Source organism: Ambystoma mexicanum, chromosome 2p (genome assembly GCF_040938575.1).
Source record: "Ambystoma mexicanum isolate Mex_15411 chromosome 2p, UKY_AmexF1_1, whole genome shotgun sequence".
Classification (NCBI taxonomy): domain Eukaryota; kingdom Metazoa; phylum Chordata; class Amphibia; order Caudata; family Ambystomatidae; genus Ambystoma; species Ambystoma mexicanum.
Window position 1 is genome coordinate 1,466,709,933 of NC_090923.1, and position 27,756 is coordinate 1,466,737,688.

At 44.6% G+C, this 27,756-nt stretch overlaps 1 protein-coding gene across 4 annotated transcripts in view; it reads left to right on the top strand.

Annotated features, from left to right (window-relative positions):
• The window catches only part of SEC14L5 (SEC14 like lipid binding 5), a 765,028-nt gene that overhangs the window by 13,518 nt on the left and 723,754 nt on the right, over positions 1 to 27,756 (top strand). For 2 of the 4 annotated variants that reach the window (XM_069646047.1, XM_069646053.1), the window contains exon 2: positions 9,125 to 9,408. The exons of 1 other annotated variant lie outside the window; for it this stretch is intronic. The gene's annotated coding sequence lies outside the window, so the exon portion shown is untranslated. The remainder of the gene's footprint in view (positions 1 to 9,124; positions 9,409 to 27,756) is intronic. One more of the 4 variants, XM_069646048.1, reaches the window with a different exon arrangement.

Genomic DNA, 27,756 nt, shown 5'->3' on the forward strand with positions numbered 1-27,756 from the left:
ATCCGGACCGGAAAGCAGAGCAGTATCCAGAACCAGAGGCCGCTGTATCCAGAGAGGCTAGACCAGCAGAGCAGAGCTGACCCAGACCGCTGTGAGCAGAACCAGAGATCCGGATCGCTGTGAGCAGAACTGGTGCCTGATTGACCCGCCGAGCAGACAGAACCGCCGCCGGACGTGTTGACCAGATCCGTGACGAGGCCTAGTTCAAATTTATATTGTGAGTACCTAGCAGAACTGTGCAGAACCAATCTCTTAGTTAAAATAATCTAATTCAAGCTATTTTAACCTAAGTAGAACTGCCTCCTAGAAATCGTGTCATCTGTCATTTTTAAAGCTGCACAACCGTCACCTGTCAATTCTGCAGCTGCAAGCTGTCACCTGTCATTTTGAGTTTTACTTTAAATCCGAAAATCTACCTTTATTAAATCGTCCGTATCTCTGGAACGGGAATTTAACTTTCATTTTAAAGCTGTGATTCTAGGCTTTCCAACAAACCTAGAACCGACTTCCTACTCCCTATACTTTTTCCGCAATCGCGATTTACGCACTTGCGAAATTTACCGCGATTTGCGATTTTGGCTCAATTTCTCCACTTGTCAAAATAGCAGCTCCATTCTTTCCTTTGTTAAAAATCCGTTTGCAACCTGGTAATACCTCATAGAGCATTGCTAAAGTGAGCCTGAACTAATACCAACAAGCATCTCTCACTCACCCTGAATCTCTAGAGGGAATTAAAATCAGTTACCACATTTTCCCACCCATTGCCATCACATTTAAAAGCATTTTGGGCCTGTGTTTCAAACTTCTGCCTGTTTCCTCTAAGCTTGCTGGGGGGGGAACTGAATTTCGTATTGTATTTGATTGCATTCCTGAGAACCGTGTGCTCCTCCTTCCATTTCTTACATTGCATGGGGGGGGGGGGTGAATTGCCAGAGAAAAAGTGATTATATTATCTTTTGCTAAAATCATATCAAGTTTATTTTCTGTACTGCATTTTCATTCATCATTGCATTGTCCTTGAAGCCATAAAAGCATTCTCAGCTACTTTATCCTCTCTATATCACTTCTAAGCCATCAAAAAGAGTGTACCACTGTAACATTATCCATTGTTGATAACTATCATATTCACAAGTGTAATATCCATTATCAATTTATTTATAGAAGTGTGATATATATATATAGTGTTTATATTTCTCAAATAAACCTTTTAAATTTGCAAAACAGACCTACTTATTGGCTCAGTGGGGTCAGGGAAATTCTAAGAGAGGGGTGTTATATAAGGGTTGTCATCCAGAGTACATGAACTGGACCAAAAAAATATATCAATAAGGGTTTCCCTCAGCATCCCAGACTAGGCATTGACTTAGCTGTAGTGTTGAAGTGAAGCCGCTTAACAGGCGTAATGCAGGGGAAGGAATGGGGGGACCCTAACATGTGGGATGCATACACGTCATACCTTCTCAACCAACCGGGTAGCCGGGGATCAAGCCCCTGCTTGTCGCAGGAACTTCCGACTCTGTCACCACCGGACTGAATGGACCAATGGGACATGGGGTGTTTATTGTAATTTGGTGATAACAAAAGAAAGGGGTATACCCCTGGTGATGCAGCTTTTGGTGGGGTTCTACAATATGCATACATTGGGTTTCCAAAAGACTGCTAACACACTTATTATTTTGCCCAATTGGTGAAGTAAGTTTTGTAATTTGGTGGCCTCCGATAACTGACCAAGGGGGGAGGGGGAGAGAATATCTTGTGATGTGGCCCTCTTCTTCTGATTGCGTGTTTTGTCTTCTTTTTTTTTGCTTGTTAGGTTATGTCGCTGTACGGCGTATGTTCTTCACTGTTACACTGCATGGGTTGTGGGCCGTGTGCTCTGGTCTGACTTAGGGTGGGTGACCACCCACGTGCCACGATGGGGGGCGGGAGGGTGGGGTGGGGAGCGAGGGGCTGGGCGTTGGATTGAAGTTGTTGTTCATATAAAATGTCAATAAAGAAAGTTTTTTTTAAAAAAACATTGACTGTGTGAACACAGGAACACATGACAGGATAAAGAAGACTGGCACGCCCGCTCAGGATCAGGTTGTGCTGCAATGGTGTCTTGAAATGAACTTAAGAAAGCTGTCTGTACTAAATGGCAATTTAATTGGAGACATCCCAGCCTGCCCAACATGGAGAAGACTAGCCGAAAGTTCCATCCTTGATTACATCTTTGTTTCTGAGTCTGTTCATATCAAAGCAATACGCTTAGAGGTGAAATAAATGGCTCATAGCGACCACGACAAAATCAAGTTGAGATTCAATTCCAGTAGCCAGCCAGAGGGACTTGAATGGCCTCACTCAGTGACGGTTGAATCCAGTAGGATACGACTAATACTCAAAGATGCAGACATAAATCAAATTACCACAAGTTTTCACCATGAAGTGGACACCACGGAATAGCAACATTTGTTAATTCAATTCAGAGAACAAAAGCAGGGTCACAAACATCGTAAATTTGTTCCTCGACATAAATACAATCTTGATATTCAGCAGCGAAAAAGATCTATGCGTCTTGAGATAAGAAAAATCTCTAGAGTCGACACTGCAGGCTTTCCCGCCATGATAAGAGCTGCTAAACAAAAATATAAAAGCTGGATCAAGGCGCATAAGGCAGTTATGCTACAAAACGACTCTGAACTAATGATGGCAAAGATGGAGGATAAAAACTCAGCAGAATACTGGAAGATCATCAACAATAAAGCTGCTGCACAAGACGCTTTACAAGCTAACTTGGTTTCCGAAGCCTTATGGGTCTCGTTTTACACTCAAATGTTTAGTAAGAACAGCGACATCGATGAGTGGAAGCCATCAACAATCGCCCAATGGGACCTGGTGTTTGAATGAGATGACATCTTCAGTATAATTCACAAAGCACGAGCATCGAGAGCTCCAGGCCCTGATGGGCTAACAAACTATACCATCAAGCGTGACCCAGATATGGGCAGACTTTTGTGTAACCCTCTTTGATAGAATCATGACTAAACATGCCACCCCTCATTTGTGGAAAAGAGCGGCAATCGAGCTAACCCACGGAACTATAGGCCAATAGCCCTCGACGTTCTGGTTAAAATGTATGCAACCCTATTGCAACAAAAACTGCTAAAATGGCCCATAGAAAGTAATCATGTGGACCCGAGACAAGCTGGTTTCGTCAAGAGAGTAGGATGTGGTCTAAACCTTCTACTACTGAACCTACTCAAGATTGAAGCTATAAGAACTAAAATGAAAGTCTATTTGGCATTCATAGACTTCTCTCATGCCTTTGATAGTATCAACAGAGGAATGTTGTGGAAAAAGTTAAGCACCTGGAACTGCCCACTGAGCCTTTTGGACGCAATAAGAGAACTTCACACCGATACTACCGTCAGGATCAAACTAGACCACAATGGGACCATATCCACTTCAATCCACACTTAAAAGGGTGTAAAACAGTGATGTCCATTGGCAGTGATTAGTTTTGGTCTGTTCCTATCTGATATCGGTCACACCCTAAATGGAGTGCACACATTTCCGCCTAAGATCAACGGATCGCACGTCAGCTGGTTCATATACGCCGACAATCTAATTTTACTGGACATGACTCCCATTGGGTTGAGCGCAAACTAGATATCCTCAAAACCTATGTATCTAACAATGACTTACAAATCAACAAACAAAAATGCGAAATAATGATTCTCCATAATTTGCTGACAAGGAAAAACAACAGACAAAATAAACAGGTGTGGCGCCTTGAAAAAAAGAAATCTAAACATCGTAAGAAACACAAAATATTTAGGTACGAGGATCAGCACCAATATAAAAGATGCCGCATGGACGGACAAAGTGAAAAGTAAATGCCGGCAGTTGGCTTGTCAAGCCTCCATCATAAACAATATGGAAAATGTTCATTAAAGCCAACTGTTACCTTCTATCAACAAAAGGTGGAACCAGCATTAATATAAGGCACAGAGAACGCATTTGGATGCTCATATGATCTGTGGGGCTCATTGGAAAACATGTTTTGGACTAGAGTACTTCAATTACCGAAAGGAACACCGACGGTATGCATACGATATGAACTAGGACTAATCTCAATACATGCAAGAATATGCTGGAACCTACTAAGCCTGTTCAGGAAAACGATGCTACCAATACCTGCACTTCAAGTACAAATATTACATAACCCATGTAATGATAGGGCATATACTGTCTTATCGATGTGGAATAAACAATGCCTTGAAGTCTTGAAAGAGCATGACATTGAGTTAATAACATTGATAGACAACCCAAATGCGGCAACAAAAAAAACTATGGAGATCCGACTGGTGTCAAACATGTGACTTAAGATGAAATTCTCGGCTCTTGAAAGAGGTCCCCTGTGAAGCAAGAGCCTATGGCGAACTGCAAGACTATTTATCTCGATTTCTCGATCAAAAATCAAGATCCTTGTATATGTAATTCAGACTAATTCCTAGGACTCGGATCCTGGGTCCTATCATCAACAAGCATCAAACGTTAAGTGCGGCCGCTTGGTGGCAAATTATGTTCGACGGGTCAGACCGAAAGCTAATATTTGCACTAATAGTTTTCCTGAAAGATTTGAAGGAATGTCTTGCTGTCAACAAATGGGACTCAGAGCGAGAAGCTTAGAGTGTCTTAACTGTAACTGTTAACGGAAAATAGACACCTACATTATCAAAAAGTGAATGAAAACTACTGATGAGGATGTAAGGTGGAGTGTGACGTAGTTGTCTCTTTTTTTTCTTCCTTTAAAGGTTTGTATAAACCAATAAAAAAAAAAATATATATATATATAAATAAATAAATAAATAAATAAAAACTCCACAAATTGCTCTTAGACAGATGTATATCAAAAATACATTCATAATAGGCCTTCATAATCAAAAAACAATTAAACTACAGTTATTGAGAAACAATATCAAACACGATCGTTCACTTGCTAACACATATACAATTCTGCAAACAGCCTAGTACTGATGATGGGGAGGAAAATAACCACAACCTGTAACAGAAAGGAGTTAGTTCAGCACATATATCAGTTTAGGCATTCCCTCATCAACAATCCCTAACTTATGTAGTCCAGCCCTACGAAGTGAGGAGTCTAGCGCTCAAAATACTGTTGTGCGCTAACAACGCGCGAGCGTGCGTAAAGCAGCATCTCTTCAGGAGACTGTAGCTACTCAGGATGGGGCTTGAGATGATGAAGAATAAGTTCCTAATCCTAGAAGAAGGTCTACCCTTGCAGATAGAGCAACATTTGGAGTTCTGGAATAGCTGGGGAGCACAGGATATCCCAGCCAAGGTGAGTATCTTTTAAGCGACACTTATGCATAAAAATGAATGGATGTGCCAGGGGGCCACCGGTAAGTTAGGAAAGTACTCACCGAGCCTTGACACAGTCCAGACAAAACTTTGGCAGTCTAGCCCACTTTGCCTGAGGATGTTAACCCTGTAGTTTCAGGATGCTCCGGCTCTCAGCAGCTGCAGCACGGGACGATCGTCCGTGGCGGACAGTAGCCTTTTTCAGCCCTCAAAGGAAGAAGGTTAATTCTGGTGCGGCACGTTTCAGCACACAGTAGTTAAGAACTGCAGGCTCTTTCAGCGATGGTCCCCACAGCGGGAAAACACAGGGCCCGCAAATGCTCGCAGCGTAAATCATGACCCATATGAACTTGGACAACAAGTTTTGGTGGGAGAGGGCCCAGGACCAAAAGCTAGAGATTCCCCAAGTCTCGATTCTCATCTCAGGACGGCAGCATCCCTGTGTGATACCCTGGGTTCAAGCTGGACAGTTCACTGGATGGCCCAAGAACACTCCTGAAGAGGCTCTTTGCCAGGGTAAGTAGGAGAAGCCAAGAGTAGTTGTTCCCACTTCTCCAAAGTGGTGAAGCGCCCTTGCAGGCCTTCTTGGTTCGATGAAGATACAGGGGTCCGATGGGACAACAGCGGGGTCAGGGTACCAAACCTTCCTAGCATGTCACCAGTGGTTCCTTGAGTCTACTTTTTTGTTAAGGATACTTGGCTCATTATGAAGTTCGCTTTGAACCTCAGTAGATTGACCTGGAATGGATGCAGAGCCCCTTCTCTTATCCAGATTCGGGTCACGCTCAAATCTCAGATAACCAATGGAAGATCTGCTCTCTTGCATGCATTCCAGGCGTGTGCCAATAGTGGCCCATAGTGGTTCCAGTCATTTATGGCTACCAGACATACTGGCACTAGTAGTAAGGATTGGGACCAGACAGTCCCAACCCTCTTCCTGGGCACTAGCACACGTGCCATGCAGGAGCAGTGTTCGCGGAAGGCTGCATGCCCAAATAAGGAATATCGGTTCTCTCAACCTGGGGGAGGCAAAGGTACAAAATGGCCAAAGGACAGAATAAAAGACTTCGTGGAACTGCCATTTCCGGCACTGGCCACAGTCTTGGGCCAAACACAGTAAACATGGTATGGTCCATAAAAACTTTGTAAAAATACTTTAAAAGTAAACTGCTGCTACCAGTTTGTCCTGGGCACACTTGTACAAACACCAAAAAATCCTTAGAGGGTGGCTAGGGGCAAAAAACAAAAGGACCCTTATGCAAGGTACAGAAAGTTACTTGGCACATAGATAAAAAGTTACCAAGAAATGGCAACATAGTCGAAGACTATTAAGGGAAACATAGTTTACCAGTAATGACAGGCTGAAGGACCTGTCAGTTTCCCATAACAAATGAGCGAATAGAGAGAGGAGTGCAGCTGAAGGCTGTGCTCTACTGGAAAAAGTCAGGTTAGGTAAGTCTAATAAAAGCAAAAGGTTTGGGGGCGTTCACAAATGGAGGGAGAATTGCACCTTACAGAAATCTTTTCTAACATTAAGCATATGCTAGGCAGTGCCTTGCTAATACCTATAAACAAGCCAAAACCTCTGGCGTTGCAGGACCTCAGCTGCAAGAACAGACATACTGCTTATAAAATAAGTGACAACCAGGTTAAGACGATTTGATTACACTCGTGGAACATTTATAGCTGAAGTTAAACAATGAACTAACCGAATATTGCTTTGAAATAACACTCACAATCAATATTATGGATGGTTTAAAAAAATAAATGAAAAAAACCTTTTACCTGCAATGTTTTGGGATAATAAGCGGTCATTAATAGAAAGCCCCTCATTCACAGAACCACCTAAAGCTCATCACTGAAAGTTCACCTTCAGATCCGAGCCACACAGTCATGCCCTGCGGTTATGCAAACAAACTGAATTTTTTGCTTTTTTGTTTCATTTGAGTAAATTGTGATTGTCTTATATGACAGTGCTTTTTTATAAATAATTCTGTCAACCCAAGTTTGATAGACCTCAAGGATACAACCATCACTTAATACTTGCAGGCCTTTCTCCAAACACAGTTTGATATTACTGTTCAATAGAGCTCGCGCAAAGAGATTCCAGTGGGATGTGTTTTGGGTGGGGTGAGTGAGGAAATGGGTTGAAATTACCATAAAAACTAGTGTGGACAGGCGGTCAATTGATGGGTAAATAACCAAACATCACACACAGTCTGTTAGTCCCTCCAAACATCGCATCTCTCCCTTATCTTGACTTCCCATGACAATAGTTTCAGTTTATAGAAAGCAGTGTCAGCCCCACCTAATAGCCGAAACTAAAAATAAAAGCCAAGTTTGGACTTGCTTCGCATCCCATTCAGCAGCTTGAGAATGGCTATCCCAGTATTCTACGGATAGGAAGAAGTGAATTGGAAAAACGACACCACATGTGTGGAATAACAGACACTTCTGATATCAACGAAAGATGGATTCCTAGTAAAAGACTGCTACTTTCTGAATGTGTTTGGATTAATGAGAATAACCAAATTACTTTCTGCGTTGATACAATAATATGCAGACGGGAAGGACAATGTGAATCAATTTTTCAATTTTTTTAAACGATGTCTCGGGGCATACGACCAGTAAAACAATGGCTGATGTCTGAGTGCTCAGCGTGCAAGTTACTTGCAAAGTTCAAAATTAAAAAGGGCACCATTTAAGCAGTAAATAAATCACTTGATTGGAAATGAAGCAGGGACTGGTTACTTGAAAATTGTGAACACATGCATGATTTAAACGAGAGGGGAAGATAACAAAAGAACATTTAGTTGTTAAAGAACTGTATGTTATTGTCCTCTCTAGGCTGGACTACTGCAACAGCCTCCTTCTAAATCTAAATCTAAATCCTTCTAAATCTGCCTGCCTCTAATGTTAACTAATCCAGAACAGGACTGCAAGACTTGTCCTTGGCCTGAAGCGCAGGGATCGTATCTCTCCAGCCCTGAAATCTCTCCACTGTCTCCCTGTGACTGCAAGGATCAAGTTCAAGACCCTCTGCATCGTCCACAAAACTGTCTAAGGCCGGAGACCACACTACATCCAACTTTCTCTTCCTAAGCATTTTCCTTCTCAAGCCCTCCGCTCATCCACCTCCAACTCTCTGAGGGTCAGACACTTCTCCAAGCAGAGAGTGGGGGATAGATCTCTGTCCTCGGCCGGGGCATTCCTCTGGAACAGCCTCCATGTCTCTCTCAAAATTTAGCTGGAACATCTAAGGTTCAGGAAGCAACTCAAGACCTTCCTTTTCGCTTCTGCTTTCTCTGTCCATATCCCCTGCTTATGCCTGTCTGCTCCACGCACTGATCACCTGGCCACCCTCTGAACTTACGGGACCAGGCTCCTGCATGACTAGTTGTCCTTGCACTGCCTTGGGGCCCCCAACCACTTAAGGGACTGTATCTGCAACCCTACAGTGCCCTGACTATCTGCACTTAAGAGTCACCTCAGTGGCAGCACCTATGAATTCCTTTGCAGTCTCCACTCCCTCTCCCCCTGGCACTTCTCCCCCTCGCCCCCCCCCCCACACTTGCATGATCTGAATGACACAAGGCCTAGTAAGATTGCTTTTTTGCTTTCTTTTTGTCTTCCCTTCCTTGTTTTGTCACGCCTTGAAACGCTGGTGTACAAGTGTGTTATACATGACTTATCATATCATATGTTGTTTCATCAAAAATAGTTTCCTCTATTCAGACTTAAAGTATTGTACTTCTCACAGGGGCCATGTAGTGAAAACAAAAGCTTGGAGTGTCCTGCAGTGTGATGATTATGGAATAGCCCTTGGAAGAGGACCAGTTGCATTTCTTGACACCTGCGAGGAGCCATTGGTGCCAAACCCATCAGGATTGAGCCAGCTTCCAAAGGCAAGACAAAATGAGCATCATTGCATTGGCCAAATCCGCAGTGGTAGAGAGTGCCATGTGAACGTGGTTTCCAAAAAAGAGCAGAGTAAATCAAGCTGGTTGTCTGGTGACTCTGGCGAAGCTTATTCTGGCTTGGCCGGTAGGTTTTGGAGCGTTTGATGTATTCCCAGTCCTCATGCTATACATTTACTTATGGTATTGTTCTCGGCTATGCTATTGCTGGCAGTATTTCTCAGCTATGCTATTGCTGGCAGTATTTCTCAGCTATGCTATTGCTGGCAGTATTTCTCAGCTATGCTACTGCTGGCAGTATTTCTCAGCTATGCTATTGCTGGCAGTATTTCTCAGCTATCCTATTGCTGGCAGTATTTCTTAGCTATGCTATTGCTGGCAGTATTTCTCAGCTATGCTATTGCTGGCAGTATTTCTCAGCTATCCTATTGCTGGCAGTATTTCTTAGCTATGCTATTGCTGGCAGTATTTGTCAGCTATGCTATTTCTGGCAGTATTTCTCAGCGCTTATTTGTTGTTGCTAAACATTGTGTCCCAGTCCCCGTGATTATTCTTTCGCATGTGATGAGTGTGCCATCAAAAAGGTGCCTCAAGAAACACATACATTGGCACCAAAGGCAAAATGAAAATAAAGGTTATGTGCTGACACTAAATAACTCATTGCATGAAATGCAGATTAAATGAGCCCATCTTTGCTGCCTGGCCTGCCCTTCCATCAGATCTGCCATCACCCACCTGGCGTAGGTGCAAAAGCACTGCTAAGCCAGGTTCTGTTTTTTCCACTTTTTTCAGATTTATACCAACAGCAAATAAACCGGATCTGTTAATCAGTCTTTTTATTTTGTATATATGTTCACATATAGACAGGACTTTAGCTGCCTGTTCCTAATAGGACCTCAGTTGCAAAGAGGCAAACAGTTTATACATCAAGTGGCTGAACAAGTTATTACACTAATAGCCATTATCAGCTGCAAATGATATGATTGGTAATTTATAACACGCTTAATACTCAGAGGTTTCTAAGCGCGGACCCGGGGATCGAACCCATGATGCTCCGTGTAGTCTTGCTTCCAAGTCGAGCACGTTGCAGCTGAGCTATCTTCCCTAGACCAAAATAAGCCATTAACTCTCAGAATGATGCTTTGAAATAATACTGAACAAAAACACAGTTTGATTGCATTGCTTGATAGAGCAGCTCAAAAAGATCCCAGTGGGATGGTTTTTTGGGCAGGAATGGACCAGTAGATGGTTGAAATGGTCATAGGGATCAGCATGGTCATGGGCAGCCAATGGGTGTGTAAATAACCAACCAACAGTCACAGGCAGTGTGTGCCTCATAAGACATCTCGCTGCTAGCTTCACTTCCCATGGCAATAGTTTGGGCCTGTAGGCAGTGCTTTGAGCACCTCCTAATAGCCCAAACCAAGAATGAGAAGCGAAAGACAGTAAGACCCTCCAATAGACTCATTTGACTTGAATAATGTGCTCTGTTGCACTGCACACTTTGCAAATCCTCAAAATTAACACGGTTGATAACACTCCTTGCAATTTCTCATTATGTTCCACTTGGCACACATTCCGTACTCCATCTGCTACTACTTTATTCTATTTATTTATTTTATTTTTACATTTGTCAGAGCGCACTTAACCCTAGGGCGTGCAAGGTGCTGGTTACAGGCAGCCAGCAGCGCAGAATAGGTAACCTGCAGTTGGCCAGTGGCATGGGCGCTTGTTGAACAGGTAAGAGGTAGGTTTTTAGTTTTTCCGGCACAGGCTCTAAGATGGCTGTGCCCTCAAGGCGCGAGGGAGTGCGCTCCAGAGTGTTGCAGCCGAGGCCGGAAGCATCTTTCACATTGGTCGAGCCCCACATGCTTTAGTAAGCACCTCTTGCATAATGAATACGGCCATTCTGAGACACCTAGCAATGTTCCATAATGCTCCGATTGCCACACAGATTGCCACGGTTCAGTTCCAAATGTGCACTTGGCCGAATATGTGCCAGTGTGCGACAATTCCAAATCTGCATCCAGCCCAGTAACCGCATTAGCTGGGCGTGAGCCGCAGGTCTTATGGGTGCAATCTCTGGCTGGGCCGCCTTCAGAACTTGAGATGTCAAGTATAATGCCGTGGGCACCTATACATGCCTCCTGCCTTATAATATAAAGCTCTGTTTTGGGACTGCGTGCCCAAGATGTAGCCCCATCAGTTATGTATGCCAAAGTTCCTGCTCATCGGGCATATGTGTTAATGTTTGTACACATAGGCTTGTGTGGAAGCAGCTGCCCCTCATCTAATCACTCCACTGGCCACTGGAGGTAAGCGCCCTTCCTGTCCCAAACACGGCAGTATCACCACTGGCCACTGGAGGTAAGCGCCCTTCCTGTCCCAAACACGGCAGTATCACCACTGGCCACTGGAGGTAAGCGCCCTTCCTGTCCCAAACACGGCAGTATCACCACTGGCCACTGGAGGTAAGCGCCCTTCCTGTCCCAAACACGGCAGTATCACCACTGGCCACTGGGGGTAAGCGCCCTTCCTGTCCCAAACACGGCAGTATCACCACTGGCCACTGGGGGTAAGCGCCCTTCCTGTCCCAAACACGGCAGTATCACCACTGGCCACTGGAGGTAAGCGCCCTTCCTGTCCCAAACACGGCAGTATCACCACTGGCCACTGGAGGTAAGCGCCCTTCCTGTCCCAAACACGGCAGTATCACCACTGGCCACTGGAGGTAAGCGCCCTTCCTGTCCCAAACACGGCAGTATCACCACTGGCCACTGGAGGTAAGCGCCCTTCCTGTCCCAAACACGGCAGTATCACCACTGGCCACTGGAGGTAAGCGCCCTTCCTGTCCCAAACACGGCAGTATCACCACTGGCCACTGGGGGTAAGCGCCCTTCCTGTCCCAAACACGGCAGTATCACCACTGGCCACTGGAGGTAAGCGCCCTTCCTGTCCCAAACACGGCAGTATCACCACTGGCCACTGGAGGTAAGCGCCCTTCCTGTCCCAAACACGGCAGTATCACCTCTGGCCACTGGGGGTAAGCGCCCTTCCTGTCCCAAACACGGCAGTATCACCACTGGCCACTGGGGGTAAGCGCCCTTCCTGTCCCAAACACGGCAGTATCACCTCTGGGCATCATAGTCCCTGACAACCCAATGAATTCAGTAGTGGAAGTATCTTTTCCCTCTCCATTACCGGATGTCAATGCCTTTCCTCACGTTCTGCAATGAATCCAAGTAACCATGATAGTAGTACCTATCCTTGGACGGACTACAGTGAGGAATTCCCTCACTCATCAGAATCAGACACGAGCCAGGCTCTTGCTCCGTCTTGTCCTAAGAGACCTTGGGAAAAGCATTTTTCAATGGATTTCGCCGTTGTAAAATGCTTTTGTATATCAGAACTTTGGTGTGTTCTTTGGCCTCCCACTGCATTCGCTTTAAGACACTTTGCATTGGCCGCCAGTCCTTTCACGGCACGGTTAAGCCTACATCTGTCCTCCCTTGTGTCCTTCACCAGAAATAAAGATAAAGCCGGGACATGGGCCTATATGTGGCCTTTGAAACCAATCCTTATCTGACGCCCAAAGGAGTCCTTGCCCTCAAATGGGTCACTTCTTTTCTCCACCACAGACTCCATCGCCTGAAGGTCGGCTCCTTCTTGTCTCCGCAGCCATGCCCACAGCAGGTCTCCCCTAGGGATGTGTTTTTCTCACGGATCCCTTTCAATGTATATATAGCACCACTGTCACATGTCATCGTACAGCGCACCGTGCGTGTTCACATGCATGCAGATGACACACAGTATTACCTAAGGCAGTGTAAAGGCCATGGCAGCCGCCGCAAAATGGCTTTCTGCACAGCCAGGTGACGCTCACCCGTTTCTGCTGTAATCCCATTCAATCAGAAATCCCACTTCTAGGCCAATTCAAATCTAACCCTTCCCCGAAAAGGGCCAAGAGTCCAACCGCAGGCTTGCTAACTGGTCGTATTATGTGACGCATATCATTCATTCATTTATGCTATATAAATGAACTATCATATCCTATCATATGTCACAGCTGAGTACAGTAACCAGACGGCCTTCTGTCATCTCCGAATCCTAAGGGGACCCTCCATTTTCTCCAGACAGCCTACAGAACTGCACTTGTCACTGATGTCATAATCCACTAATTCGACTCCAGCAACAGTTGCTTACTGGCACCCTTGTTTCCGGACCGCCACACTCGGAATGAGGCCCAGTGTGTAGGCATGCAGTCACTCTTAAAGGTCACTCACCACTTTAGGTGAATTTTGCTATTGTGACCACTATATGCAAAAAAAGATTTTTTTCATAATTTTAGTTTACCTTTAGTAACGATAGTGGATTACGGCTTTTTGCGGTATTCGTTTTTCCATAAATCACATTGAGTATGTATAGGTCCACTTTAATGAAACATTGGGATCCAGCTTGCAGAAATCTTATTATGATTTTACAAAACACTACGTGTGAGGTTTAGCAATCTAACAGCATCATATGAACTAGACAGCGATTGGTTCCTAATCGCGCTCGTAGCATTCTAAGATTTAACTGTCACATAGCCCGGGAGCTAGAATGCCCAGATGACTGCATTATAAATAGCAGCCATTTTTCTTCCCTTACATATGGCGCTTGACTGTGGAAATGCAATACTAATGTGATATACATGTGTTTAGATCATAGATTCCGCCATGAAATGAAGAATAATAAAGATCAATGGAAGATTGATTGCTCCTGAGGAAGGGGTGTTTCTCTGAAACATGTAGAACTAACCTAAATGGAATAGTTATTTGTATTTTGATTTATTATAAAATTGCAAACTTATCATATGCTGGAATGTTTTATTATGAGCTTATGAAATATACTTTATAAAAAATAGAGTGTGTGTGTATTTTTCACTCAAGAAAGTGTAAAACGTTTGAATTATAACAGTATGGTAAAATGTGGACTCTCATTCTTTCAGGGGGGTCCTGTATGGAAATAATCTACATGACATTTAAATATTGATGGGTACCCAGTGTCTAAAGGTGTGCGGGGGATGGGAGTGACCAACGGTTGGTGGGCACTTCATTGTCCGTTCTCATTGTACGCAACCTAGTGCCAGGGTTGACACTTTCCCTCGCATCCTTTACATTTTTAAATATAAACTATATTGTGTACATCTCATATGCTCTATAAAAAGGACGCTGAATCTAACAATGGTTCAAAATTATGAACAATAAAAAAACGTTGAAAATAAACTTAGATTACAAAGCAATTTAAAACGTAACGTTTTCACTGGGGGCCTGAGCCCTTGTGCAACGAACGATTGGAGGGGTAAAGGGCCAAAGCTGCAGACAGTCTGTACTCCCGGGCTTTGGACCAGCAGATTGTGATCCCGCCATTACAGACCCGGGAGAGATATGAGGCATAAAAGACTTTCTCTGCATTATTTCACCCTGGTGTCAGTCCAGAGCTCTGAAAAATGTGCAGTTCGTGTGCCAGATTCAAATAATAGTAATAATGTTGCAGTGTCAGTCTGGCTGCCTGAACACTAATACCGGAGCAGAGGCAGAGTTTTTATTGACAGTCATGTGCTGTGCATGGTCTGCATAATAAAGAGGACATTTTTCCCAAAAGAAAACTGATTTCCTGGTGATTTCTCAAAGAACGGGGGAGTGCCTCTCACTCGGACTGTTAAGAAAAAACAGTCTCAAGATATATATATATATATATATATATATATATATATATATATATATATATATATATATATATATATATATATTCACTGAAAAAAGGTTCAGTTAAGTTGTGCAGATTTAACACAACAAAACACTTGAAATTCAGCGGATGTGGGAAGTCATGACTGGCCCTGGCCAGTAAGCGCTGCCTTTGACCGTAGTCTACTGTATTTTTAAAAACACAACCTTTCTATTCCGCTTACTAGCCATTGGCCTTCGCCCATGACCATTGACCCCAGCCTTCAGTCGTGGCTCCTTTACACGTTGCCCCTCCAGCCGTCGCCACTGTACATATTTCTCCAATCTGTTTCCTTAGCATGCCCACTTGCCACGTCCTTCGGCCATGGCCAGTGGCCCCATCGTAGCACCACTAGGTTTCTTTTGGGCACACTAGCCATGGCCTTTGGGTACGGCCTTTCGCAGTGGTCCCTTCACATGTTACCCTAAAACGTTTCATTGGGACTCACTAGCCATGTCCTTCAGCCATGGCCAGTGGCCACGGCCCTTGCCCATTCAGTTCCTTGAAGTAACCCAGTAGCCATAGTCTTCGGCCACACTCATTACCCTAACCTCTCTGTAGTAGCTGTAGCAATCCACTTTTTTTGTATGACTCACATTTATTTAACTCTCTTTTTTAAATGTTTCCCACAATCGCAGTTAGCATAACACTGATAATAGTAATGTACTACAAAAATCCCTGGTTATTCATAAAATAACCCCTGTTATTCGTGTGACGCACTTTAATTCCTGTTCTCGTTTTCTACTATAACTCCGGTTATGCGAAAATAGGCCCGTTGATGAGAAAACGTTCAAGCTGTGAACTTGGTCCCCAGCCCCCCAACACCCCCAACTACCCAATTTCACATGGTGTTCTCTTTCCCCCTCCACACCTCTAGCCTTGTCCAAATGGCATTTTTTCCACTTTACATTTTCGGCTAACCCCAGTTATTTCCGAAATAACCCTGATTATCGCTCGCAACGACCAAAAAATAAAATGGCAGCTTTTTCATTTCTGAAAACCCTCTCTGCTGCAAAGCACCATGCGAGATATACCTATAATTTTGGGAGAAGGGGGCACCCTGTTCTCCATTAAATATTGTAACAACTGCTGGACGGAATAACCTCAGACTTGGATTAAGGCGCGATATAAATACAATAAATACAAATACCTCCCTCCAACCCCCCAGAAATCGAGTCAACGATTTGTGTCCAAGTTGTTTCATACCTGGTCCAATTCCATCCAGTGGTTTTCGCTATGCAATGCGCCGAAATTTTGACTTTTCCTCTATGGTGAAATGAGTGGGAGTAGGACGAAAACAGCATTTTTCTGCTTTCTTAATAACGTTTTCAATTTTTTGATGAATCTTTCCCAAAATGTACAGTCTGGGGCTGTCGAAAAACATTTTGTTTGCAAAATATCAGCCAAATCTGTCCTGAGAGTCAAAGGTTATTAGCAATTCAATGTTCGGGTTGCCTGTGGAACTTGATACTTAACTTAACTATAGTGCAGCAGTGGTGGTATAGTCGAATAGGAGGTAGTCGTGGTAGTGAGCGGAGGAATTGAGAAAAGGAAGGCAGTAAAAGAAGAAAGAAGTTTGCCATCAAAGAATGGAGGTAGGAAGGCAGAGTGAAACAACAGAGGGATAGAAACATGGTGGTGAGGCGAATACAGGAGAAATACAGATTAAAAGGGCAAGATGAGGCTGGGCATGCGTGGCGAGTGACTCCAATGGAGTGACTGTCAGCCACTGTTCCCTAACTCCCCATAGAACACACAGCAGGACTGGGAAAGGGAGAGTTAGAAGGCCCCTAGGGATTTAGCTAGTCGACGACTCACGGAAAACACATATAGCCTTAGCCTGAGAAAAAGGCAGCAGTGGTTACTAAGCTCTATAACCAATAAGGGGTATGGACGACTGCATTAGGGCGGAAGTAACTCAAGGTAGACGGCTAGAGAGGGATAGCCTTAATGTCAAATTCCCCAGAGGCCTTTTTTCCTGAAACATTTGGCGATTCCACCTAATCCTATGATTTTTGTAAGAAGTAAAATAAGCACACTTGAACTACCTTCAGATCTAGGAGTGGTTTTAGTGACACCACATCACATATGACAATCAGCTCCACCACCTGACTTCTTTGGGAACCAATTTGATAGCCTGCCGAGGGATCAGGGATGCCTTTCACCCAAGCTTTTCTGACACCAGCTACTAATTCCTGCTCATCATTTTCTCTGTATGGTAGGAATATCCATCCGCATCAACTATGGGCTTTCCCTGACAGGGGTTTTCATCATACACTGTATGAGGGGAGCTAGATGTGCCTCAGTTATATTGCTTGTTCACTGCTGTGTTGATAGGCTAATCCTTGTGCATACAGACTATTTTGACCATATCAAATTTCTACAGCGTAATCCTGCATTGAAAGAATTGAGAACATAGTCCTTGGTTTAGAGATATTCCCAGTCGGCATTTGGTCACTGCAAATATTGTAGAAGCTTGTGGAAGATCTCTGCTATAATATGCCCCCCATTCTAACATTTCTTTTACTTAATTTCAACAGGTGATAAGGTTTTACTAAGATAGGATATCAACTTATCAACCTGGTCATCCTTACTTAAGCAGGTGTTGCAAAATCCTGTCTCCATGAAAAAATGTTTGTTGTAATAGGGTCAGCCAAGCATGGAGCTTAGGAAAGGCTTCTTGTAATGTTGAGAGTACCCTCACTCCCACTTCATCTCTAGCTTCAACAAATGGAGTAGGTGGTGAGTGATCTTTAAGTAATTCTCTATGAACCTATGGCTGTAGTTGATTCATCCTAAAAGACTTCGCAATTCACATAGATTTGTGGGGTTCTTTAGTTTCAGTTGAGCCCCTCAACCTTTGTTTTTCTGGTGATTAATGCCCTTGGCTTTGATTTGAAAGCCTAGCAAAGTTAGTTTAGTTCTGAACTACTGTGCTATTTGAAGAGATAAGGTTGCACCTGCATTTCTTAGTTGGGTCAATATGGGGCAGAACTCCGCCAGGTGTTCTTCCACAAATTTACTTTTGATTAATAGTTCATCTACATAGACCAACTTCCCTCCTTCTGCAAGATCAGACATGGAATTATGTAGACATGTGTCACACTCATTCCCACTGTTGGTATACCCAAAAGGAGTATGGGTCCACAGATATTGATGCCTCCCAAATGTAAATGCAAGTTTATGTTGGTGTTCACGGAGTACAGAGACAGTCCAATATCTTTGTTGATGTGGCGTAGTCCAACACCCGCCTATTTCAAGTTTTTCTAGACCGCTTTAGTGTATAGGAGGTAGCCCATACTGCCCCCTGATGTGACACCTCTTTGATCTGCCTCCTCCGGTCCTATGTGGATTTGCCACTTATTTTATGCTGGCTGAAAAAACGCTGGTCACTTCATTCCTGTTTGTTTTAATGCAGGCTAGCCCCTCTATACCCTTACACCCACTAGCACACCATATCTTCCCCTTTACATTACCTGTGTTTGTAACGCAAAGCAATAATGCAACATCAGCATGTTTGCTGCAGGCATACAAAAACTGGCAAACAGGCCCCAAGCCTTTCCTCTTCCTGTTGCCTACAGTGCACAAATAATAGTCCTGGTTAAAAGAGGCCCCTATTGGGCTTGCCCTCGCCCCAGATGGACCAGCGTCAAGGTGACTTTTATTGCAGTCCCTGGTGGGATTCCTGGGGCCTCTGGGCGATTTCAGGGTTGGATGCACATGGCGTGCACTGCCCTGTGGCCCAACCCTGGCAGTGCTCACCCCACTCCATCTCTTGCCGCTATCCACTGTGCATGCTGCCACCGTAAGAGCGCCGGTGACACCTGACCATCCCATAAGTATCATGGTGTGCCGCATGTTGATGAGATCACTGCCTATGAACAATGGTCTCACACATCAGTGAGCCTGTGGCATGCTTCCACGACACACCAAAGGTGATGGTACAGGCCGGTCCTCCTCGACAAAGTACCACAAAGTGGCATTTCAAAATCTAACTAGGGAAATGCTGTCTTTTCTCTTTATTTGGAGCAGTGCAACATCACATACAGGGAGGAGAAAGTAAAGACATGATACAAGCTGAATACTGAAAGTGAATCCTGCACTGAAAGCACTGCGTTCAAACAAAGAGTCTGGCATCACGCTGCATCACTAAACAAGCATATTGGTACACTACATAGTCCACAAATACGTACAGAGCGTTATACACTAATCTGCTCTGCCTACAGCCCCCCACTTCCTGATTGCGCTTGATATGGCAAAAAGAACTTCGAAGTTGAATGTCATTTGGGCCCTTACTGCAATGATTAAGTGGCATCAACCTTTGAATGTTCCTTTTTCTCCTTCACCCCCACCCCTCCCTTTTTAGTTTTGGCTATTAGGTGGTGCCTGTGGGTGCTACCTAGAAGCTAAAAGGGATGTAGAGCGGGACACACATCCCGTTGAAGTTGTTTGGTTTTTTACCAACACATTGACTGTCGATGGTCATACTAGTCCTTACGGCGAATACCACCCACAAACGGCCCCTCCATGCTCAACACATACATTCTTAGGATCTCTTTGAGCCGTCTCTGTATTTTTTAAGGGGGGGCAATCTTATTTGTAATCAGTCTTCTGAGAGGTCATGGCTAAATTACAGCTGTAAACTATCTCCTGTTGTAATAAAAATGCCTTGACCAATTGTGCCTTCAGCATTTGATTTAGAACCAATGTATGTCTTTGCATCTATTCCTTGCACCGAATTTGTGTTGGAAGCAAGCATTGTCAAAGGCAACAGTGTTGGCTCTTATATAATCATTAGAAATAAATTTGCCAGGAACTGTCGTAACATGCCCAGGTACCCTCACCATTTGCTAGCTTTTGTGCCATCTTATGGCCAGGTAGCACCATTATGACAGTTACTGGAAAATTCCTGTCTCATGGCTACACAAAAGCTAAAACTGTTGGTCAGTGAAGACCCAACCCTCTCCTATACTAAATGCGTTGCCCACTAAATACCTGTGGTAAGCACAATGAAGGTTAAATGGCGGAAAGATCCGTAATCCTAGACAGTACAAACATACATTAATATAGCCATTATCAGGACCGAAAATGCCCCAAAGAAAACTACACAGTATTCCTAGACCTCTGGTACAGAGTAATGTGAATGCTACAAATGCATACAGCGCCTACAGGGATAAACAGCGGTTAATAATTTAGCACCAACCCCAGAGGGCCACCAAATGCTAGGTTTAGATTCGAATCATAGTGCTGGACACATAAGGTCTCATTACACTCCTAGTAAATAGATTCAATAGTACCCAGCACTCAAACAATGTAAGAGCACTTTCGGTAAGACAGGCCTGTCACGCCAAGACGTTAGAAGTACAGTTAAATAAGGAATACAGGCGAAAATTCCAGTTCATTGGCTTAGAATTCCAAGGAGCCAAAGGGGACTCAGGAAAAAGGTCAAAGTACAGGTATGTCATTTTTAGATCATTTCAGGTAAGCCCAAACGTTAGCCATTGAAATAATCAGACAAAGTCTGTAGGCACTGCTGCGGTAATGGGTGAAAGTCTGGTGAGTCTAAGTTCTAGCCCACAGGTGCGGAGAAGGCAGGAGACCCCATGGGAGACCCTCAAGAAGAGTTCAAGCCCCAGGTTTGCAATCCTGAAGTAGCAGGAAGAAGGGAAGCACAGCAGCAATGGATGTCAACAGTAAACGGTAAAGGGGACCTGCAGACACCCACAACCACATACTAGGGGGACCCCTAAGGGTAAGTTTCTTGAATAACCCACCAGCTCAAGGCTGAGAGGGAGGTACTGGCAGCAGTGCCTCAAACACGTCTCAGGAACAGCAAAAGTACCCAGTGAGTTGACAATTTTTCTTGCATGTCGAGTTACAGGATCCATTCTACAAGGGACTTGAAACCTGGGCCAAAGACGACACAGGCAGCCACAGGAAGGACAGTCAACCTCTCCCGGCAGTGGGTCACACCAGTCAGAGTGAGAACAAGGGCACAGATACTCCAGTAAGATGGAGGAACATGACCAAACAGATCCGGACAGCTTGAAGCGCAACGAGGGGCAGCCAGCCAGCAGAACATGGCCACACAAAGGAAACAACAGCGGAGGTGACAGATGCCGACCCAGATGAACAGCAGAGATAGGGTAGTGGTGTCCCATCAGCCTTCTGGATGATGCCAGCTTCCAACCCCAAAGGCGCAGGGAAGGTGGTATTAGAATGGCTCAGGAGCTGTCCCAGGATGGGTTGCCTGGCCAAGCCAGTGAGATGGTCCAAGGGGGAGGATGAGGATAGCCAGGAAGGGTGTTCTGCATCCAAACATGAAAACTGGAGCTATGGGTAAGAACATGGAACTTAGCCAGTATGGGCACGCCTACACCTATGTGTTGCAGAAGCATGGCTTCAAGGTAAAATCCTCACGTTGGCATGTAAGCCGCATGCATACGAGAATCCTGCATGTGCAGGAACCAGGAAGCTCTTGCTTCCCTATTCCTATTCATGATGCAAGAGCTCGGGTGCTGCGGAGGAAATGTCCGGACCGGGGCAGAAGCTACGTTTCTGTTCATTAGTTTTTTATATAAACGTGTATGGATGCGTATATGCTTGTATTATGAGCGAGTGTATGGTGATGAGTGCTTGTGTGAATGATAGAGTGCTTGCTGTGTGAATGTGTGTGTGTGTGTGTTTGTGTTGGTCCGTTGAGCTGATTTTAGCAAGTGGGGAAGGAGGGTTGTACAACAAGGGCATTTTAAATACCCTACCAACCTGCCAAAATCAACTCTCCTTCTGAGGCTCTGTGGATACCGGCAAATGTTGTTACCATTTCAGGCACCTGGTCCGGCAGCATTGCCGCCGGATTACCGGTGCCGGAGTGACTGTTAATCCCCATCAAATGGAGTGCCATAGGACTCTATCAGGGGATTTTCCATCCTTACCGGCAATGCCATTGCTGGTAATGACATTTTTTTGCCTCTAGCGGGGTGCCTGCCTTACCTCCAGCTCTTGGTGCCCCATTGTCAAAAGCTATAGTCTGCCAGTCCGGTAAAGTGCCGTTATTTGTGAATACCGCCCCTTTTTTACTAGACTGGCCGACACAGAATGAGGCCGAGTGTGTGGTTTGCTATCAAGCAAAGACTGCAGTCGTTCTTGTAGCACCTTTGGTCTTCTCAAACAAATGGGATGGGGTAAATTGGAGGATTTATGATTGAACATATTACTTAGTTTACTAACAAGTGGGAAGCATACAATGGAACAATGATTTATTTACAATTTGAACTCAAAATCCCGCATTCCCTCTCACACCTCTACACATTTTTCATTTCAATTAAACCTTCCCTCTTCGCCATCTCCCCCACTGCTGCCCTTCACCATTGTCAGAAAACCCCTCGCAGGGGCACACAGCTCCACTCTTCCAATAAGCCTCGGTGTGTTAGACCATCACAGTGGTGGCTGGTACAGTATACAACAAAAACCTCTTAACATAACACATGTACACACACATTCCTAAATAATAGCAGCTGCAGCGTTTGTCCCATGCAGACACCCTACAGGGGCCGTCTGTCTCTCACGCCCACCTGCGCTCGATGCTTAGCAGGTATCCGCTCACACCAAAGACCCTGACCCTCCCCTCCTCACGTTAACCAGCACGTTTACTGCCAGTAATGCCTCTGGACTGGTCCTGGCATCAAGCAACGCGACCACCCAGAACACCCCTCTGGAGCAGTCACTGCATCGTTTTACTCTATAGACGCTTACCGCAGCACAGCATTGTTTCTCCAATCGGCCTCTGTCCAACAGCGTAGCCATAGCAACTTCTTTTCTGCTGCGCCAATAATCATCCCACCCGTAACAGCATGCAAAGTGCCAAGAGGCCATGCAAATGGCAGACGATGCGCTACATTAAATGTAATACCATAAACTGCAGTAACAGGTTCGAATTTCAGCAGCCACCTATGACGTCACACCACATACATGTCTCTGCGTCAAATGAATTAACCCCTAAAACATTTTACTTTAATGGGAACTTGCAGGTTACACACAAATGTCTGCAATGGGAACATAAATCTATCTCACTGGTATTAAACCCTGTGGTCTGCATGTTAGATACATATCTCTGAAGCAGCTAGAATGTGTGCACTAGTGCATGAAAGTGCAGCTACATAAAAAAACAAACGCAAACATCCTCTACCCCATTTCCTTGGTTGCACTTTTGAGGACATTCCTCCAAATACATTTTCTTTTGTGAAGCTTTAGTGAACCTCACTCACTTCCTTCATCCGACGTTAAGGACGCCTCCTGAAGTTATATGGTCCTGCAAAGGCCACCTACCAAAACAGAAATTACAAGAAGGCCTTTACTAGGGAAGGCCTGCCTAGATTATAAGCACACGCATTTCGCAGGTTGTCTCATCCATACTGACAGCTACTGAAGGCGTGTTAAATGTATTTGTCCCTCATGCTTCTGCTGTCACTCCACCAGAGCTCAGAAGCAGCTCAGAAGAAGCAGTTTCTGCTAGGCAAAGTAACATCAGTAACCAGAAATAAGTTGGTTCATGTGCACTTCTGAGATTCTTACACATTTCTGAAGAGAAAAAGTTGTTTACTTATTTTTTCTGATCGGTCCGAGGGCGTATTATGCACATTCTGATCAAATTCTAATGAGAAACGGGCGAGGACTGATTTTGGTTAGCACCGAACATGTAATACTGTGTGTACTGGTGTAAACAATGATGTAGACGTGATTATGCTCAGACCAGCACTCTGCATCCTTGGTTATGGTATGTTGGTTTAGAATCTACTGGTCGTTGAAGGTTCTCCAAAAGGTGGGGGACGGCTGCACTCTGGCTGCCAGCTCAGACACTCCCATAGTCCAGCCAGCCCCTCCTCTAAGTGTGCTTTCATGCCTCAGCAATCATCAAGGAGGCAGATCAATCCAGGTGTGCAAGGTTAAATCTTAACATATAGGGGCAAAGTACCGTAGCCATCCAGGAACCGACTCTCACCATTACTCAATGCTTCAACCTCATGGGAAAGGATGGAATTACCAGGAATGTGGCGCTCCTTAGTTGGCCATGGATCTCCCCAGTGCAGCCTGTCCGGAGTCCAGAACTCCCAGAATTGTGTTCTTCCAAAGGTGGGTGAGGGCTGCACTCTGGCTCCTAGCGCATACAGCCCCACAGTCAAGTGAGGTACTCCTCCAAGCGTGCTTTTATGCCTCAGCAATTCACAGGGGGGTGGATCAGTGCAAGCGTGTAAAGATAAATCCCAAACGATGGGTACAAGGGATTCTAGTCGCTGTAGTTTCTCATAGCCAGCCAGGATCCAGCGCTCGACTCCATTACTCAGTCCTTCAACCTAAATGGGTGTGTGCAGAGTAATGACCAGCAATGTCACACCCACCTTCTGAAGAACTGATTACTTGGGGTATGTCATTGACAAGATGTTCATTTTGCTATCCAAGTGAGTAACTGAAAAAACAGAGGTGGAATGGAGAATTCACCAACTTCCAGTATTTGGGAATAGACGAAGCTGGGGTATTGACTTATCCCTATCATAGTGAAGGGATATCTGAGAGAAATGACTGGGCATGTTTTGAATTTTTCTGTAAACAGCATATCCATCCAAGAAAATATTGTTTAATAATAATTGTTCGAATAAAGGGATATAACCAATGTCGACCAGCCTTTTTTTGTCTCATGATGGCCAATGACCTCATGAATATATTGCTCTCTGGGAAGCTGCCTTACAACAGCACTTTTGATGAGCTCAAGGAAGGTTGTTCTGTTAGGATAAGTGTGCGGGCAGGAAGGACGTGTTGAAAAGCAAGTTGTGTTCCGCCCCTCCGCTCTGCCATACACATGATTGCAAATTGGGGGTAACATTAAAGGAAGGCGGAAGAGACTTTTACACCTCCCATTAACGTTAGGCACCCATTGAACATGATCCCCAATTTGCTCCATGAATCGGCATGGTGCTACCGTATGGTCCAATTAATCCAATGTTTCTCCCTTTTCCTCCACCCACTTTAATATGGAAGATGATGAAAAAGGTGGCGAACAACTGAGTGCCTGTGACCCGAGGGTTGCCGGAGGTGAACCGCGGGCTAGCACAGCGTATGCAGTTAGCGTGCAAGGCTTTAGCCATGGTTTTGCTCACGTGGGTAAGTGGGCATGCTATAAGCACTATGACCCAGTATGTGAGACCAGGCCTGGAAGAGGGAGCAGTAAGGGTTTTTATGGATGGGAAGCGAGAGAAGGTTTCATAAGAAAAAGTCAGGTTTGAATATGTGAACTCCCCTGTTTAAGAAGATTATTTCATTAGGTCCAACACATAGTACCATCCAGGATCTACCATTCCCATAAACCTGGATCCTGAATCCCATAACAAAGTCTGCAACATCGACCCAATAAACTTAAAGGAAATAACTAAAATCATACAATGTCTAAATGCTTTCCCTTCCAACCAACGTTATGTAAAGAAACATCCGTACTGGCTTCACCTCTCACAGACATGTTCACCAGTACCTTAGAGTCAAGATGCATCACAGAAATATAGAAATATATTATTAATCCCATCCTAAAAAGAAAACATGTTAACCTGTCTATTTAGGCACATTTTCACTACCGGGCCAACATCCCTGCCATGGGGAGAATACTTGAAAAAACGACTCCCACCCAACTACATACATACTGTGAAACCTAAACCAAACTCCACGACACCCTCTAATGATTCAGACCCACCAGGAGTACAGAAGCCACCTTACTGTTCAAGCACGTGGAACTAATGTAATCATTAGACAACCATTCACAAACCACCCCCTTATGGCAGATCTCTCAGTAGCTAATCACATGGTCAATCTACGAAAACACATACGCCCCAACAAAACACTGCATGGGCATGGAAGGCTGAGCCTTAAAATGTTTAACTTCCTCCTTATCAGATCCACCCTTAAGTTAGAACAGGAGCTTTCATTGACATATCTGGAGTCTCCCAGGCACGGTTCACTCCTCTTGGCTATTCAACCTCAAACCACTAGCAGACCTCACTGATCTTTTGAGATGAAATGGCATTTAACTGGGAACTTAATTCTGGAGATAATCATAGCATAGCAAAATGCCTCTCCTGATACAAGACCAGGTGACAGACAATTATCTGTCCCTAAACGCCATTCAACCAGAAATAATGTCCATAGTATGCCCCATCCCACCACATTTAGCTTTCAAATGGCCTTCCATCATGGGCAATCCCCTTACTCTGGTCAAAGGAGCCATATGTCTAGGAGTCATCATCGACACAGAGCTGAGCCTCATTTCCCAAATCAACCAACATTCTGTGGAGAACATGACCGACAAAACTGAGATCACAAGAGCCTCGGATATCTGCTGCAGCAACTACTGCGATAGGCTGTATTTTGCATCCCCAAGAAAATCAACTATCAACTATAAGAAATCATGAAGAAACTACAAGACTGATAACCAAACTAAAAAATGTGGTATCTAAAAGGACAATGCTGGCTTCCAGTGAACCAAAGAATTATCCTCAAAATGCTTTGGATAACCCACCGAGCATTATGGAAAGAACAATTGATTGTGACACTAAAAGATCATGAAATATACCTCCTACAGAAATCTAGGCTCCATAAGCCATGAAAGATTGTAGATGGCCGAATTGAAGTGCATACGACACCATGGAAGTTACATAATTGTCACTGGACCCAGTTCGGCATATATACTAGCGAAACACAGAATAGCGATGGGATGGAAAGCACATACGAGGCCAGTGGTGCAGGGGTGGTGGAATGATCTGTTGAAATGGGCAAATGCACAAACGGTAGTGTGGCAAGAGGCAGCAGGAAGGGACACAGAGCAAGGCGAGGGAGGGGTGGACGCCTGGAGGCAGTTCATAGGGGGCTTAGTCAATTCTGAGCAGGGCGCTATGGACTTAGAGCACACACCCGTTCAAAAGGAAACTGATACTAGGGGTGTTGAGGTGGGATAGGGGAGGTGGTGGCGGAACTATCTGGTGCGACATAGGCCGGGGAAGGGGCGGGGGAGTTGGGGGGAGTGTGGGAAGCAGATGGTCAGGACTTGATGCGTAATACAATGGTTATGTTTATGCAAATCTGTAAGTTGTTATGGTTATGTAAAACAATAAAAATGGTTTAAAAAAATGTTTTCATTGGACCCAGTTTACGGAGCAACCTATCATTTCCCCAAGGAACATAGGACAATCACGGAAAACTCCAGAAATCCTCAAGTCAACATTCAAAGACTAATGTATGTACAATTTCCAGAGCAGTCACCAAGCTTACCATCCAACCACATCTTAACATAGTTATAATAATAAGCCACTCTGAGCACAGATGCCTGACAAGAACTAAGCTCTAACCAGCCATGTCCCCACTTCTTTATGTTTTTGACATACACAAAAATTGTAATGTAGCATGTACCGGAAAGAAAAAAAGCAATCAAATGTGATGCACTAGCATTTAGCCTCTTGGAATGAAAAAGTATCAAGGTGAATGGCTGGCCAAACCCCTAAACTACCGTCTCCACCTGCGGACTCACTGGGTTACTGCCCTCCTGAAGATCCCTTCCCCCATCCCTCTAACAACAAAGCCGTGAAGCAAACCATGCCATGCTCCACATTAAGTTGCCCAATACAATGAAACGAAATAACTGCAAACATGCTAAAGTCATCGAACTCCACTG